The sequence below is a fragment of the Bos taurus genome, chromosome 3 (genome assembly GCF_002263795.3).
Source record: "Bos taurus isolate L1 Dominette 01449 registration number 42190680 breed Hereford chromosome 3, ARS-UCD2.0, whole genome shotgun sequence".
NCBI lineage: Eukaryota > Metazoa > Chordata > Mammalia > Artiodactyla > Bovidae > Bos > Bos taurus.
The window spans coordinates 26,029,386-26,045,339 of NC_037330.1; the positions used below are offsets into that span (position 1 = coordinate 26,029,386).

General features: G+C 44.3%; 1 protein-coding gene and 1 long non-coding RNA gene across 4 annotated transcripts in view; one reads left to right on the forward strand and one right to left on the reverse strand.

The window, feature by feature from the left end:
* VTCN1 (V-set domain containing T cell activation inhibitor 1) overlaps positions 1–15,954 on the forward strand; it is a 62,029-nt gene that overhangs the window by 17,278 nt on the left and 28,797 nt on the right. The gene's annotated exons all lie outside the window — the stretch shown is intronic.
* The window catches only part of LOC112445964 (uncharacterized), a 60,405-nt gene continuing 53,623 nt past the window's right edge, over positions 9,173–15,954 (reverse strand). Inside the window, exon 7 of the long non-coding RNA XR_003033978.2 lies at positions 9,173–15,922. This is a non-coding gene — a long non-coding RNA (uncharacterized lncRNA). The remainder of the gene's footprint in view (positions 15,923–15,954) is intronic.

The window sequence follows — 15,954 nt, forward strand, 5'->3', positions numbered from 1 at the left end:
TTTTTCTTCTATGTCATTTAGTCTGCTATTCATTGCTTCTAGATTGATTTTTATCTTGGCATTTGAATTGTCTAATTTTGATTGGTACACCTAGACTTTCTCACACAAGATTGGTTTCTAGTTCCTTATCACAGTTATCTGCATTTCTATTGATAATCTTTCTTAATTCCTTTAACATTTTTATAACCTCCTTTTTGAACTGAAGTTCTAGTATAGACTGGTGAGCTCTGTTTCATTCTTTGTTCTTTCAGGGGATTTCTCTTGTTCTTTTCATTGAGAGCAGTTCCTCTGCTTTTCCATTTTACTTAACTTTCTCTGTCTCTGTGAATTTAGGAGAAAAAGTTACCTACTGTGGCCTTGAAGGGTTGTTTTTATGTGGGAGTATCGCTGTATAGACTGTGTGAATCCAGTATCTTTGGTTCAAGGCCTGGTTTGGGTGTACATTCCAGCCATGTCTTTCCTCAGTGTGCTGGCCGTCATCGTCTTGGTAGGGGTCACAACCAAGAGCCTGGCTGGATGTAGGGGCAGGGCCCCCTCCGTGACTGTCACCACACTGTTGGGAGGCAGGGTCTGCTCCCCAGTTGTTGCAGTAGAAGCCCCAAGTTCAATCAAGCTCCATTGCCCTTGAGTATATGCCTAGTCCTGAAGGAAGTGACGACTGAAGCAAGTCAGGCCTGCACGGTCGCAGTGAACCCACACACAGAAGCAGCCCAAGGTCATTCTCTTTCTCTGTTGTCCTCACCCCAAACCTAGTGCTGGGCTGTGGTGCGATGGGGCTGGGGGCTCAGGTGCTGTGCCTGCAGGTACTGCGGGGCTACGCTGCCACGGGGGACCTGGGCTGCCTCTGTGGCAGACCTCTCCCAGGGTATGTCCGCCCCGATCTAGCACCAAGCTGCAGTGTAGGGTGAGTGGAGCCTGAGCGATCCCACTGGGAAATAAACTACTGCCTGCTCCTGCCCAGGGCCTATCTGCCTGAGACTCCATCCCCAGCCACTGTGCATTCCTGTGGTGCCAATGTCTGCTGTGTCCAGGCCCTCCCCTGCCATGCATGCTGACAATAGGCTCCACGGCTCCCCCTGGGCCAGGCCCTCCTGGCTGTCTCCACACAGCTAAGTCAAGTCCTCTCCCAGGGCTTGTCTGCCTAAGATTCAGCATTTAGCTGCTGTGTTTTCTTGTGGTACTGCCCACGATATCTGCCAGGTGCGTGCACTGACCATGTCTGGCTGGCTCACTCGCTGCCCGCTGTGTGTGCTGACACCCATCTCTGCTGTTCAGTTCCATCACACCCCAGGTGCCCTGGTTTGTCTCTGCACAGGTAGACCAGATCTTTGCTCGCATTTGCCAGACTGGGGTGTGGAGCGAGCCGAACCAGGAGGTTCTCTTCGGATTGGGAAGTGCAGCAAGGAGGCTCTCTCCCTGGTGGTTCTCCCACAAAAAAGAAAAAAAGAAGGAAGAAAGCAAAATGCACTCTCAGCCCAGGCCACAACAAATTTCAGCAAATGGAACCCCCTGACCTGACCAGTAGCTCAGGTCTCTCTCTTCCCAGATTGTTAGCAAACCAGCACGGGCTTTCCACACAATTAGAGTCTAGGTTTCTCCAGCTCCTCTGTCTGAGGGGATTTCCCAGCAGGCGAGCGGTCTCCCCTGGTGGGGTCTGCCCCTGGGGATTTTCTCTTCCTTAGAGATCCCTCAGGGGCACCAGTCCCATACTGAGGTCTTTTTTTTTTTTCCCTATCTTACACTGTTACGTGGAGATCTATCTTGCAGCTTTGTTTGTACAGGAAATGTGCCAGTTTCCAGAGGCTTTTCTCTGAGAATTGTTCCACACGGGGAGTATATTTTTGATATGTTTGTGCGGGGAAGTGAACTCCCCCTTCTCTACCCTCTTGATCCTCCATCCCCTCTTTTATATTTATCTTTGTTTCTCCGTACTATACCATGTGTATTTCTTCCATTCTTACTTTGGATTAACTATTTCTCTCTTCCAGTTGTAGTCAATCTACTACTTAACCTGTTCAGTAAGTTTGAACTCAATTATTTATTCTTTATTTCTATATATCTGTCTGGTTCTTTTTCAAATTTTTCTAATCAGCTTTTTTAGTCTCTCGTTCCTTTCTCGGGCTTGCCTTCCCTCTTCCATTTAACAAATTTGAAAGGCTTATTTTATAATCTGTTATCTAGCAGTTTCAATATTCAAAGTCTTTTCATTCCCAATCTGTGGCTTGTTTCTACCAACTTTTGTTCATGTTAGTTTTTTCTTTGTGTACTTAATAATTTTTTTATTATGAACTGATTTGGGGGAATTTCATTTGCAGAAATTTGTTGGAGCCTGGGTTGAGAGTGTATTTCTTTCTCTTCTTCTTTTTTTCTTTTTTGAGGTGGGAAAATGATTTTATCTGTACAGATATGTGTGTGTATGTATGTGTGTGTGTGTATATATATATATATATATATCTGTTCAACTGAAGTTTGTACAGGTCTATATATACATAGGCTTCCCTAGTGGCTCAGTGGTAAAGAATCTACCTGCAATGCAGGAGACATGGGTTTGATCCCTGGGTGGGGAGGATTCCCCAGAGGAGAGCATGGCAACCCACTTCAGTATTCTTGCCTAGAGAATCCTATGGACAGAGGAGCCTGGCAGGCTACAGTCCACGGGCTCATAAACAGTTGGACATGACTGAAGCAACTTGGCACACATGCATATATCCTTTTAAAAATTATTTTCCATTATAGATTATAACAAGATATTGAGGATAGTTTCCAGTGCTATACAACAGATCTTTGTTGGTTATCTACTCCATATATGTTAGTGTGTATATGTGAATCCCAAACTCCTAATTTATCCCCCCCACTTTCTGATAACCATGTTTGTTTTCTGTGTCTTGTGAGTCTCTTTCTGTTTTGTAATTAAGTTTATTTGTGTTGTATTTTAGATTCCACATATAATAGGTATCAAGGGATATTTGTCTTACCCTGTCTGACTTACTTCACTTAGTATGATCATCTCTAGGTCTATCCCTGTTGCTGCAAGTGGCATTTTTTCATTCTTTTCTATGATTGAGCAGTACTCCATTGTGGATATATGCCATATTTTCTTTATCCACTCATCTGTTGGAGAGTATATGTCTTCCGAAATATTTCCTTCAACTTCTATCAAGCATCGAAACTTTACCTGCTAGGAACTCTTTAAACTTGGTTCTTGGTTTAGGATTCTTTGGGGCTGGATGTGTTGTGAATTCAGGCTTCTAAACTGCATGATGACTGAACGATAATATAATATACCCAGACTCAGGGGAGTAATTTTTTTCTCTTCACTCAAAATTAAGACCAACTGAGTCTACTGTCCTTTGGGGAAGTAGGGATCCTCGCTTACCTGAGTCTCCAGTTGGGGCCCCTGGCTTGTGTGGTCCCTTAGCTTTGTCTCTGTGTTCTGTATGACTCTTAAGACAGAAGCTTGTGGTCACAGGGAAGCACAGCCAGCCGCTGTTCAGCACTCTCTTGCCTCCCTGGATTCATGTGTCTCCTTCATTGTCAGCCTCTGTACATCTCACTTCTTTTTCTTGCTAGCAAAAGCAAGTGTTCAAAAATAACATGCATGTGGTTTTGCTTTGTTTTATTCAGCATTTTAAACACTTATAAAGTAAGATGGTTATTTTTAATATATCTGTATTCACTGTCGCTAGAAAGTTAAATTTTCATCCTCTGCACAGCTCCTTTAAGGACTTCTCTATTTCATAAGTCATTCATGGAGAGAAATTATATTGGAGTTTAATTGATTAGCAATGTTGTGTTAGTTTTAGGTGTACAGCAAAGTGATTCGGTTATACATATGTGTGTGTGTGTGTGTGTGTGTCTGTGTGTGTGTGTGTGTACGAGTGTATCTATTGTTTTTCAAATTCTTTTCCCATTTAGGTTATTACAGAATATCAAACAGAGTACCCTGGGCTATACAGTAGGTCCTTGTTGGTTATCTATTTTTCTATTTATTTATTTATTTTTTTTTGGTTATCTATTTTAAATACGGTAGTGTGTACATGTCAACCCCAAACTCCCAATATTTTCTTTTAAAAAGGGAAGATAAACGATTTCTGCCATAATTGGATGCTCAAAAGTTAAGAATGTGTTAGTTTCCCTTAGTAATACAGTACTGATATTTAATTTAACCATTACTTCAACAAGTTTTAAATACTATGTGCTAGACACTCGGAGGGAAATGTTTTCTAAGGTGGAGCACTTATTCAACAAACATTAACTGCCTACCATATTCCAAGAACTGGAAAAAAGCATGAGCAAAGCACAGAAATGAGAAACAGCCTGGCCTATTTAGAGGCCCAAAGTAATGTAGAATAGATGGAACATGGAGGTAGGGGCCAGAGTGGGGCAAGAAATGGGATAAAGTATCCACAAATTTATGTAAACTCTTCTTGAGCTTATATTTGTGTTCAAACTTTAAACTTTCAGAATTTATATGCATGCTTCACTTTTCATTCTCAAATCAATACTTGAGATTTCAGTCGTAAGCTTTTACTAGAATACGGTATCTGAATGTGTTCTGAGAAGTCTTACTCAGAAGATTAAAAGAAATCTTGTGTTTCCTTGTAGCCCTGTAACAGTCTCCGGGTCTGTGCCAGATCCTGGGTCTCAGTGGGTTAGGGTGGCTCACAGGGTCTGGGATGGGAGTTGGGGGCGGGTATTGGAGAACACAGTAGGTTCTTATTGCAAGTAGTACGAGGGGAATGCAGAAACCATGAATCTACAGGAGAAAGTTGAGACCAAGGCACCAGAACTCAGGCTGGACCAGAAGGGGAAGACCAAGAGCAGAGTCTGAAATCATCTGGGTTCAAACCCAGCTCCAGGGCAGAGGCAGGCTGCAGAGTCCAGGAAGGCCAGGGAACTTCATGCCTATACCAGACAGGCCCACAGGGGAGTTCAACTTGAGGATGGCTGTGGTTCCTAGAACAGGGAGGGTCTCCCCTGTATTGGGTTTCAGAACCATCCTGGATGTGAGAGGTTTGTTACAGAGCACACAGCAGCAACAGGGCAGCTGAAGAGTGCAGCTCAGACAGAGCGACCAGGTCCTGAAAGAGTGGGCCCGGCAGCCCGATGGCCACATCTCCGTCCTTAAAACCTTTCCAATAGCCACACCTGGAGAACTGTGCCCGTGTCTAAAAGATGAGAATCTGGGTCTTAGCAGGTGAGGATCTGCAGCAGATTTTTAGTCCTGGTAGGACTTTTGGAAGACTGGACAGCATATCCCTACTGACTTCCAAGACACAGTGGCCTGGTTTTCTATGGAATATTTTCTAGGGTTATTGAAATAGAAAGTGAATGATGGAAGCATCAGACTCAACAGATATGACATTGTGTCCCATCTCAGGATGCAGAGACTTCAGACTGCCTGGGACAGACATATGTGCTTGGCTAGAGAAAAGCTCTGAGGAAGACAGATGTACTTGTTTCCGGTTTTCTTAATGAATAAACAGTGAACTAATATCCCAGGGTTAGGTGTTCTGAGAGGATACAACCCAAGCAGTTATCTGAATTTCTTCAGTGACAGTGAATGATCCTGAAGCCAGGTCAAGCAATACCAAACGGTCACTGTGGCTTTAGGGTATGGCAAAGGTGATGGGTTTCTCTGGTGGCTCAGTAGTAAAGAATTTGCTGGCCAATGCAGGAGACATAGGACATGAGTTCAATCCCTGGGCCAAGAAGATCCTCTGGAGAAGGAAATGGCAACCTACTCCAGTATTCTTGCCTGGGAAATCCCAGGGACAGAGGAGCCTGGTGGGCTGCAGTCCATAGGGTCACAAATAGACATGACTTAGCAACTAATCCACTACCACCAAAGGATGAATGGCATCATTCTCAACGACACCAGCCCCTGTTCCCATCGAGACTTCCTCAGATCATGAGTGCTGGGCTCTGTGAGGAATTGATAAGAGGCAAGGATGACACAGTGCTTTCTCTCAGTGTCGTCCATTCCGGAAATGATCAGGCTGAGGTGATGTGGGCCAAGCCAGGGAGAAGGCGGTGGTGAAAGAAGAGCAGCCCAAACAACAACTGTGATCATGAAAACGAAGTGCTTGTTAGCAGCCAAACCTCACCCTGGGTGCTGTGAGCGTCTCCTCAAGGCTGGTTTGAGAGACCCACAGTTAAGCTGTTACAGGGCAGGCCACACAGACCGCTTAGAGGACACCGGGCTTCTCTAACAGCACAGACACTTCACGGGAGGTTTGGAAAAGGTTTGAAGTGTGTTTGTTGTTAAACACAATGAGATCAGTTATGCTGCTGAAGCAATCTTCTGGAAATGTTTCTCCTCCGGGGTGAGAATAAGGAGGAACGGGAAATACAGGTATGATTAGGAAAAGGACTAGTAATCAACCTTGTGTTGACTTTTGTCTCACTCTGCTTGTGCACCCGGCTGATGAAATGCTAATGTGGGCTTTGTGGGCAATCGGGGGACGGTTATAAATAGAGCTGGCTTAAGAATAAAATAAAATGGCTTTGCCGCACACCCAACATTGTCTGGGGAAAGGTGGTGTCTAGTTATGAACATTCTATATTTTTCCACCTGACACTCCTCCTTCCTGTTTTCCTTTCAGGATTTCAGACAAAAGATAGAGGGAGACTCTTTCAGTCCATGTAAAACTGGCCATGTAGTCCTTCCACCAGTTACAACTGTACAAAACATGAGCCTCAGTACAGGTCTGAACACTGGGGTTTACAAAACTTGGATTTATATAAAATAGAGTATAGTAATGAAGGCCATGGATGATGGAGTCTAATTTCCCAGGGATGAGCCCTTGGATGAGATCCTTGATAGTGAGCCTTTGTTTCCCTATCTATGAAACACAGAAATTATTACCTCCCTCAGAGGGCTGCTGTGGGCATTAAATGAGGTCATACACTCAGTATCAATTATCATTGGTACATGATTAACAAAGGTTTTAGGAGGCAGGTACAGAATACAGAACTCTGGCAATGGCAAGGCCAGAGCAAATGCCAAGGAGTATCAGATTACAGAATCATTTAACTACTACATTTGAAAGGGACTTTGGGGATTGTGCCAACCCTCATTTAGTGCCAGAAGCTCTTCCCTTCCCTCTTCTCTCCTTAAGTGGTTGCTCAACCCCAGGTGCACACCCACACACAGTTGACGCGGGGCTGCAGGCTCAGGCCAGCGCGACAATTCTGTCGGAAAGTTTCTCTCTATGGCGAATCTAAACCTAACCTCTAGCACTTTCACCTACCGGCTTTGTTGCTTCCCGGGTGATGGAGAACAGGCCCATACAGCCTACTTCGTTTTGGAATGATCATCACTACAGTTAGTCCTCTCTACTAACTATTCTTCAAAAGGCTTCTCTTCTAATCACACCACCACCCTGACCCTGTTTTTCCTGGACCCGTGATTATCAACCTGGGTGACACATCTGGAGATGGTGTTAGGTTGTCACAAGAAGGGCAGGGGTGCTACTGGCATCCCGGCTAGTGGCCAGGGATGCTGCTAAACAACCTACAATGAACAGAACAGCCCCACAACCAAGAATTATCTGGTTCAAATCGTCAGCAAGGCTAAACTTGAGAAACACTGTCCTAAATATACACATGAATCAGTGTTCTTAAAATATAGGCATATTTATGCCAAAATATGCAGTCAGCTAATATTGCCATTAGACTGGCATTACTTTGCTATTAAATTAGCCTTGATTTGTTATTAAATTAGCCTCAATTTGCTATTAAACTAGCCTTGACTTGATGGACACGAGTTTGAGCAAGCTCCAGGAGTTGGTGATGGACAGGGAAGCCTGGCATGCTGCAGTCCATGGGGTTGCAAAGAGTTGGACATGACTGAATGACTGAAGTGAACTGAACTGAATTAAATTAGCCTGAGACTCAGGTAGTTGGTACTGATCAGCCAATTAAAGCCCCCTTTCATGTGTTGCTGCTAACCCAGGGATAAGGCCCATGTGATCACTTAGAAATCATTTATCAATAGTGGTCCTCTCTCTTGCTGAGTCTGGAGGCAGCCTTGCAGTCTTTTCCAACATGATATCCTAGGCCATCACCATCAATCATACAAAAGAAGCTGGTGTGCAAATTGAAATACACTTGCTGGTCATGGCTCTCTGGTTTTGTGGCATCGGGGCCCAGATACAATGTAATCTTGGGGCCCGGGCTTTGGAGGACCCCACAATCCTGTGTTATGACCCCTAGTGGCAGCTTGAAAGAAGAGAGGATTCCTCAACTTGACTCAAAAGCACCCAAGCTTCTCATACAGTTTCCTAAAATCCCTTTCCTCAACACAAAGCCACGTTGTCTGCTGTCATTAAGGCAGTATGGGCAGAGCAGGGATACCCATTCTGCAGTATGGGGCAGAAAGGATGCCCCCTTCTTCTACACTCTCCTCAAGCTCCCAGGAACAGCTCCTTCTCTTTGCCAATTTTCTTCCTCACTCTTCACTCCCCACTCTTGCTGCTCATTTTCTGATCCACTCTGTGATCTCATTTCCTGGATCCACACTGGCCTTGATTTCTCCAAAATGAAGAGGTGAAGGAGAGGAACGTAGAGGTAGGGAAACATACTCTGGATTCTTCAGGGAAAGAAAGAACTTGAGTACTCAGCAATCTAAGCTTCTCAACCTAGTTCTAAGCAATCTACACTAATCGATATCTAGAGAATGGTACATAGTTTTACCTTGAAGCCCAATGCTTCACATAGAAAAAAAAAGTGAAAGAAAGTGAAGTTGCTCAGTCATGCCCGACTCTTTGCGACCCCATGAACTGTAGCCTACCAGCTTCTCCGTCCATGAGATTTTCCAGGTAAGGGTACTGGAGTGGGTTGCCATTTCCTTCTCCAGGGGATCTTCTCAACCCAGGAATCGAACCCGGGTCTCCCACATTGCAGGCAGACACTTTACCCTCTGAGCCACAAATAATTCCTTTTCTCCTTTTCTGGGGGAAAAAAAAAAAAGCAGAGAGAGAGAACCTTTTTGGATAGGCTGTAATAAATGTCTTCAATTTCAGCATCCCTTTATAAACCTAGTTGCTTCATTAGTTTATAAACAAAGTAACATGTTTGATTTATTCAAATATTTACTTGATTTATGCAAATATTCTGCTTGCAATATTTAAAAGTAGAATTTATTCAGATGAATCCCATATTTGCTAACTTAACCTAGTTTTCAGAGTATTAACCATTTATCAGTGGCACGAGTAGAGGTAAGCAGCTAATCTATAAGAAATACAGTCCCTCTCAGTTTTCTAGGTATTTGGGAAGGAGGAAGAAACTGGACAACAGAGAAAGCATTATTGTCTGAATAAAACAAAGAGCATTTGATGCCTTCCCAGATGACTGCTCTACATAACGGCAGAGCAAATTTGGGAAGTCCTTGTTTTCAGAAATAGAGCTAGAGACGATATTCATGGGTGGGGCTGAGGAGGCCTTCCAAACTTGCAGCCTCCTGCCATATGGCACTTTTTCTACAAGTATGGCTCTTAGGAGAATGGGCTCACAAACGACTCCCTGGGTTTGAGACCCGACTCTCCCACTTTCTAGCTGTGAGAGTTTGGTCATTTACTTAAGCTAAGCCTCAGTCTCCCCACATGTAAAAAGGTAAAGATAGCAACACTTGCCTCTAGGCATTACTGTAAGGAATGAACGAGACTCTGGATGCACAGCACTGGCACACAGAACAGGACCGATAAGCATTAGCTATTGGTTAATCATCCTTACGAATCTCTGATACAGTGAGAGTTGGTCCTTAAAAGGTAGGTATCTCATCCCAGTTTTCTTTTCTTTTTTTTTAAAGACCTGAGGAGAGTTCACTTCAATGCAATTGACAAGGAAATTTGATTGTTTCAGTGAGGTAACATTTTAAGATAATAACTGGAATTATGACTAATTACACTATAACCGGACGTATCACGGATAGCAAACACCTTGAACTGATAAATTTCTAGGAATTTCATACAATTTTGGAAGCACATATTAATAACACATTCCATAAAAATATAAGCTAAAGAAGATTAAACATTGCTTCTTTTCAACAAGGAATTGCAAATAAAATTTATTAGGGTCTCATATAGCCAGAAGGAGGTGGTACCCCATTTAGAAGGGTGATTGTTAGGTCAAAAGGATTGCCTATTTGGAACTTCTGAAACTGCAGAGTTAGGATATCATCAGTCTTGTTTCTTGGTAACTCATTACTATAGTCTGTCTGCTGCAATATAGGTATCTATAAAGTCAATTAGCTCACATATGGTCAGAAAAGAGAGGACTGATACAGTTTAACATAGATGTAGTATTGAGTCACATGCAAATGTTTCCAAGGCGAGAGGAGCTGAAACAGCAGAGAAGAATGACAGTGTCGGTGGGAAAGGGCTGAGTATGGCTTTCTGTTCTGTTTTGCTTTTAATTTTAAATGAACCCATGCACTTGGGGCTCCCACCCCAGAGGCCCACATCCGGCCTTCCACCCCCCAGGTTCCACTTCCCGCCATTGTACCCACCTTTACCACAACCTCACTGCCTCATATCACCTTAAGTTGGAGTTTCCACTCAATGGTTTCTGTCCATTTAAAAATTTCCCTGAAGCAGCTTCTGGGCCTACTAAGCTGCCTGGTTTGGCTGCCAAGTCATCTCCCAAGGTACCAATTACTGTGTCTCTTAAGAGACCGATCACAGAGTCACATGGGTTTTGAATGGTCTTCCCTTAGCCCTATTTTTTTCCCCACAAGCCTATTACGTTCATTGTGTGATTTTGTAGAACATGAGGTTATTCGGGAACACAGCACATCTTAACAGAAATGCCTCATTTTTTCTAGTGCCAGCACTAGAAGCAAAGGCACATGAGAGAAGTGAGCGAGGCCCTCCTCAGGCTGTGTGGTTGTTTTATGCTGATTCCCCGTCTGCAAGGCGGGCCCCTCCCCTGGCAGGCTGAGGTCTGCAGCCCCTGAAACTCCCCTCCGCCGGCCCAGAACCCTCCGGTGTGATGCTCGGGTCCTGACCCCGTGCAGTGCAGCAGAGACAACTTTTCCTTTTGGTTCTGCCTTGGAGACAGAGTATCTATTAGCATGAATTAGCTAAACATACTTTTGGATGAAGCCTTTCTCTTTACTTTCTTTGAAATTTGTACATGAAAATGTACTTTGATTCTCCCTATTTCTCTCAGATTTAAATCAGTTCCTGAAGTGAAGTGAAAGTCGCTCAGTCGTGTCTCTTTGCGACCCCATGGAATATACAGTCCCTGGAATTCTCCACGGCAGAATACTGGAATGGGTAGCCTTTCCCTTCTCCAGGGGATCCTCTCAACCCAGGGATCGAATCCAGGTGTCCCACATTGCAGGTGGATTCTTTACTAGCTGAGCTGCCAGGGAAGCCCTGAAAATAATTTCCTACCTTCCTAGAATTCCTGTGAGAACTTGCTCCTCTCTTCATTGAAACCCTCACATTATATCTTATTACAGTGGCATGTATATGTGTCTGTGTGTGCAACGTATATTTGTATATGTTTTATTTGTGTGCGTCTTACCTCAATTTACTGTAAGGTTCTTGAGGGCAGGCATTTGGTTTACTTCATCTGTCTACTTCCTGCATAGTGCCCAGAACAATGTCCTGCACTTAGGAACTACTTAATTAATGTTTATTAAGTGAACAAATCCTCCAAAGACACTGGCTGTCATCTGGGCTTTTTTGTCAGGAGGGTCTAACAAACGTGCACTGTGAATTCCAGTGCAGTTGGTTAGAAGACACAGTTTTGCATTAAACATTTCCTGTAGCGTAGTTATTAGAAATGATTCTTAGGAAGTAAAAACCAAAAAGCGATGTAAGAACATCTTATGTGAGATATTTTATTCATCTTTTTAAAAAATTAACAAGCAACAGGCAGGAATTATTTCATTTGGCTGCTCTGATAGTTCCTGCTTCTCTTTCCAAGGCTCTGGAGGGTGAGCTGTTTCCCAAGGGAATACCAGCTCAGCCCAAACCTCAAGGTGATTTCTGCTTAGAGAGGGAACTTGCTGACAGACAGCAGGGCTCTGCTTCCACTGCCGGGGAAGCATGGGGGCCTGGGGGTGAGGGAGATGGGCTCAGCTGCTCTGACTGTGATGTACAATCTCCACTGTCCCCTCTCTGCTGGTGAGTGTCCAGGTATCTATTCAGTGTCTCTGCTGTCCACCCCCCTCGTTAAAGAGGGCAGGCCTGTGGCAGGGAGATCTGTGATGGCCCAGCGGGCTGGAAGGGTGGTCTGGAGTGCAGGATGCCAGGGGCAGTGTGGGAAGCAGCAAGGCTGGAGAGAGAGGGTTAAGACTCCCTTTGGAAGGCCATGTTGTCTACATCACAAAGTGTATTTTTACTATGAGGGAGATGGAAAGGCACCTGAAGTTTTAAGCACAGGACTAGTATGATTAGTTTTGTAGTCATTCTGATCAGTAGCTCTGTAGCTAAGCAACGGGTGGTCCTCACAAGCATTTCCATTGGCACCACCAATGAAATGTATACTTAGTTATAAACCTGTGCTTATTATATAACCACAGAAGGAAAACAAGAATGGTAATAGCTGCTGCTGCTGCTGCTGCTGCTGCTGCTAAGTTGCTTCAGTCGTGTCCAACTCTGTGCGACCCCATAGATGGCAAAAGTACTGGAGTGGGGTGCCATTGCCTTCTCCATGGTAATAGCTAATACCACTTAAAGCTTTCTGTGTGCGGCTGTTCTAGGTGATGTTTTAAAATGTGTCAACTCGGTCTTCACAAGAAGGAATGGAAACAAGGTCCGCAGTTAGTACCTAGTGGTGCTGGGATGTGAACCTGTTCAGGCTGGACCCAGAAGCCGTGCCGTGATTACAGCATTATACTGCCTCAGTATCACCCTCAGCCCCATTTCGACTAGGTCATCCCCCCTAAGCCACACTCATATAGAAATTCTGGGACTTCCCTGGTGGTCCAGTGGTTAAGAATCCACCTGCCAATGCAGCTTCTGTCCCTTGTCTGAGAACTAAGATCCAACGTGCTGTGGAGCAGCTAAGCCTGAGCACCACAGCTACTAAGCCTGCGTGCCTAGAGCTCATGCTCTGCAACAGGAGAAGCCATGGCACCGCAATGAGAAACCTGTGTGCTGCAACTAGAGAGTAGCCCCCACCTTGCCGCAACTAGAAAAAGTCTGTGTGCAGCCGTGAAGACCCCGTGCAGCCAGAAATAAATACATAAATAAATACATAATAAAAAATTCTGAAGTCACCACTGATTCTGGCCAGGGTGAAGCATGGGTTAGTAAGGTTTAGTCTAGAAGCAGGGCTGTCAGGAGAGTGTTGCAATGATGCCGCTGAGACATGGTGGTGACCAGGAGCAGTGGGGACAGAAATGGAGGAATATGAGAGAAATTAAGGAGACCAGGACTTGATCATTCAAACAAATGAGAAAATGTACACTGAATGCTTAGCACGAAGCCTACCCTACTACATGCTCTTTTTGATATACCAAAATACTTACGATATTTTTGTTATTACAAGTTGGGTTATTCTCTAGATTTAAGTCATAGCTTTTAATAATAAGTATGCAGCAAATAGCCACAGATAAATTTTTTTTACAGTAAAAAAGAAACATGAAGAGCCCTGTATGGAATATGCAACAATCACTGCCCATTTGATCTTAAAACAAGATCAAAGCTAGGTCTGCTATAATAAAATACCACAAACTGGGTAACAACAGAAAAAAAAATATTGTCTCACTGTTTTGGAGACTAGCGGTCTGGGTGGTTCCTCCCGAGGACCATGAGAAGAATCTGTTCAGGCTTCACCCCCAGCTTCTGGTATTAGTTGGCAATCTTTGGTGTTCCTTGGCTTCCAGATCTCTGCTTTCATCTTCACATGCTGTTTTCCCTGTGAGTGTCTGTGTCCAAATATCCCCTTTATATAAGGATACCAGTCATGTTGAATTAGGGCCCACCCTACTCCAGGGGCTTCCCTGGTAGCTCAGCTGGTAAAGAATCCGCCTGCAATGCAGGAGACCCCAGTTCAATTCCTGGGTCAGGAAGATCGCTGGAGAAGGGATTACACCAGTCATACGGAATAGGGCCCACCCCACTCCACTGTGGGTTTCCCTGGTGGCTCAGACAGTAAAGAATCTGCCTGCAATGCGGCAGACCTGGCTTCGATCCCTGGGTTGGGAAGATCCCCTGAAGAAGGGCATGGCAATCCACTTCAGCATTCTTGCCTGGAGAATCGCCATGGACAGAGGAGCCTGGCAGACTACAGTCCATGGGGTTGCAAAGGGTTGGACATGACTTAGCGACTAAGCACAGCACTACTCCAGTATGATTTCATCTTAACTAATCACATCTGCAATGACTATTGCCAAATAAAGTCACATTCTGAGGTCCTGGGGGTTAGGACTTCAAAATATGAGTAGGGAGGGGCATACTTCAACTTCTAATATTTTTATAACAGATGGAGCAGGAATTACTCATACTCCCATTTTAAAGATAAAGAAACTGAGTCTCAGAGAGACAAAGTAATTCACCCAAGGTAAGTGATTCCTGGGTCACAAATGCAAGTCTGCTCTGTCCAGCTCAGTAGTCAGAAAGCCAGACAGTACCTCTTGCTATGAGTTTGTTAAGCTGTTCTCACACACTTGGACCAATAATATTTGAGGCCACACCTAGGTGTGTAAAGAAAGGGGGCAGTTGTCAAATGTGGTCTCTTCTTGGAATCAACTGCAGATAACTTATCAGTCCTAGTGATGATTTTGCTTATTCAATTGTTGTCCCTATGGCTATACCTCATGAGGGCTTAACCTCTAGGGGAACTGTTTACTCAAATTGTTCCTCGTGAGTCTAACGTTTCTCTCTGGTGGGCCCATCCCTGAGCTGAGGGGAGCTGGGTTCAATGAGCCTATTCGGGGCAGCAAGAAAAATGCCCTGTGCTTCCCTTCTCTATATAGCATCATTCTTTGCCTCCCTGTACCTCTCTTTTGTCCTGCCAATTGCATAACATCGGTGTGGGTGCAGGGAATGTGTGAGTTGGCAGCAATGAGACTGTGGCGGAGGACACCTGCCTGATGACTTATGCACCAGAGCAGGCAGCACTGGGAAAGCTTCCCAGGGACTGCTTTGCCACCAGGCCAGCTCTGACCTGCACCTTCTGTTCTGTCTGAGTCACTCTCAGCAGCTCAAGCCGGTATCCCCTAATGGGTTCCTCTGGGCAGAGAGGAGGGACACACCCCATCTTGAACCCCCATCCCTGGCAGGCAGTGTAGGAAGTAGTCAAGTACAGATTCTGGAGACACAGTCTAATCCCAGCTCTGCCACTTACCAACCACGTGAATTTAGGGAAGAAGCTTACTATCCCTATGTCATGTCTTAATCTGTAAAATGGAGATACGTTTGTTTACCTCATAAGGTTATCACATGGATAAATGACATAGTCCATAAATGGTGCCTAAAACAACATATCTGTGACATAATTCTAGCACTCAGTAAATATAAGCAGTATTTCCTTATTTGTTTATTTCCTAAACATCATTTATTAATCTGCTCATTGAAAACTGGCAAGATACATTTCAAGAAGTTACCAGTTGTTATGTCTGGATGGTGGAGTTTCAGGTGACTTTATTGTCTTATTTTTGTTTATCTGTGTTTCCTAAGCTCTCTGTAATAAACTTCTTACTGTTTTAATAAAACAAACTCTCAGTGAGGATCTACAGAGTGAAGTGGACTAGTGGGTACAAAGCAAAGATATGACCGCTGTCCTTAGTGGAGTTTAAAGTCTATGGAAGGAGACAAACAGATAGATTAATGATGTAATAAGAGGGATGCAGTAATGCTCAGGGTGGGCTAAGGATTGAACTAGTCTCCCTCAAGTGGCACCTGGCATTACAGAAATGCCATTGGGTTTTCCCCAGCAGTCTTTGTGTCTGATCTTCACTGATCTGGAAATAGGAAAATAAGATGATGCACACAA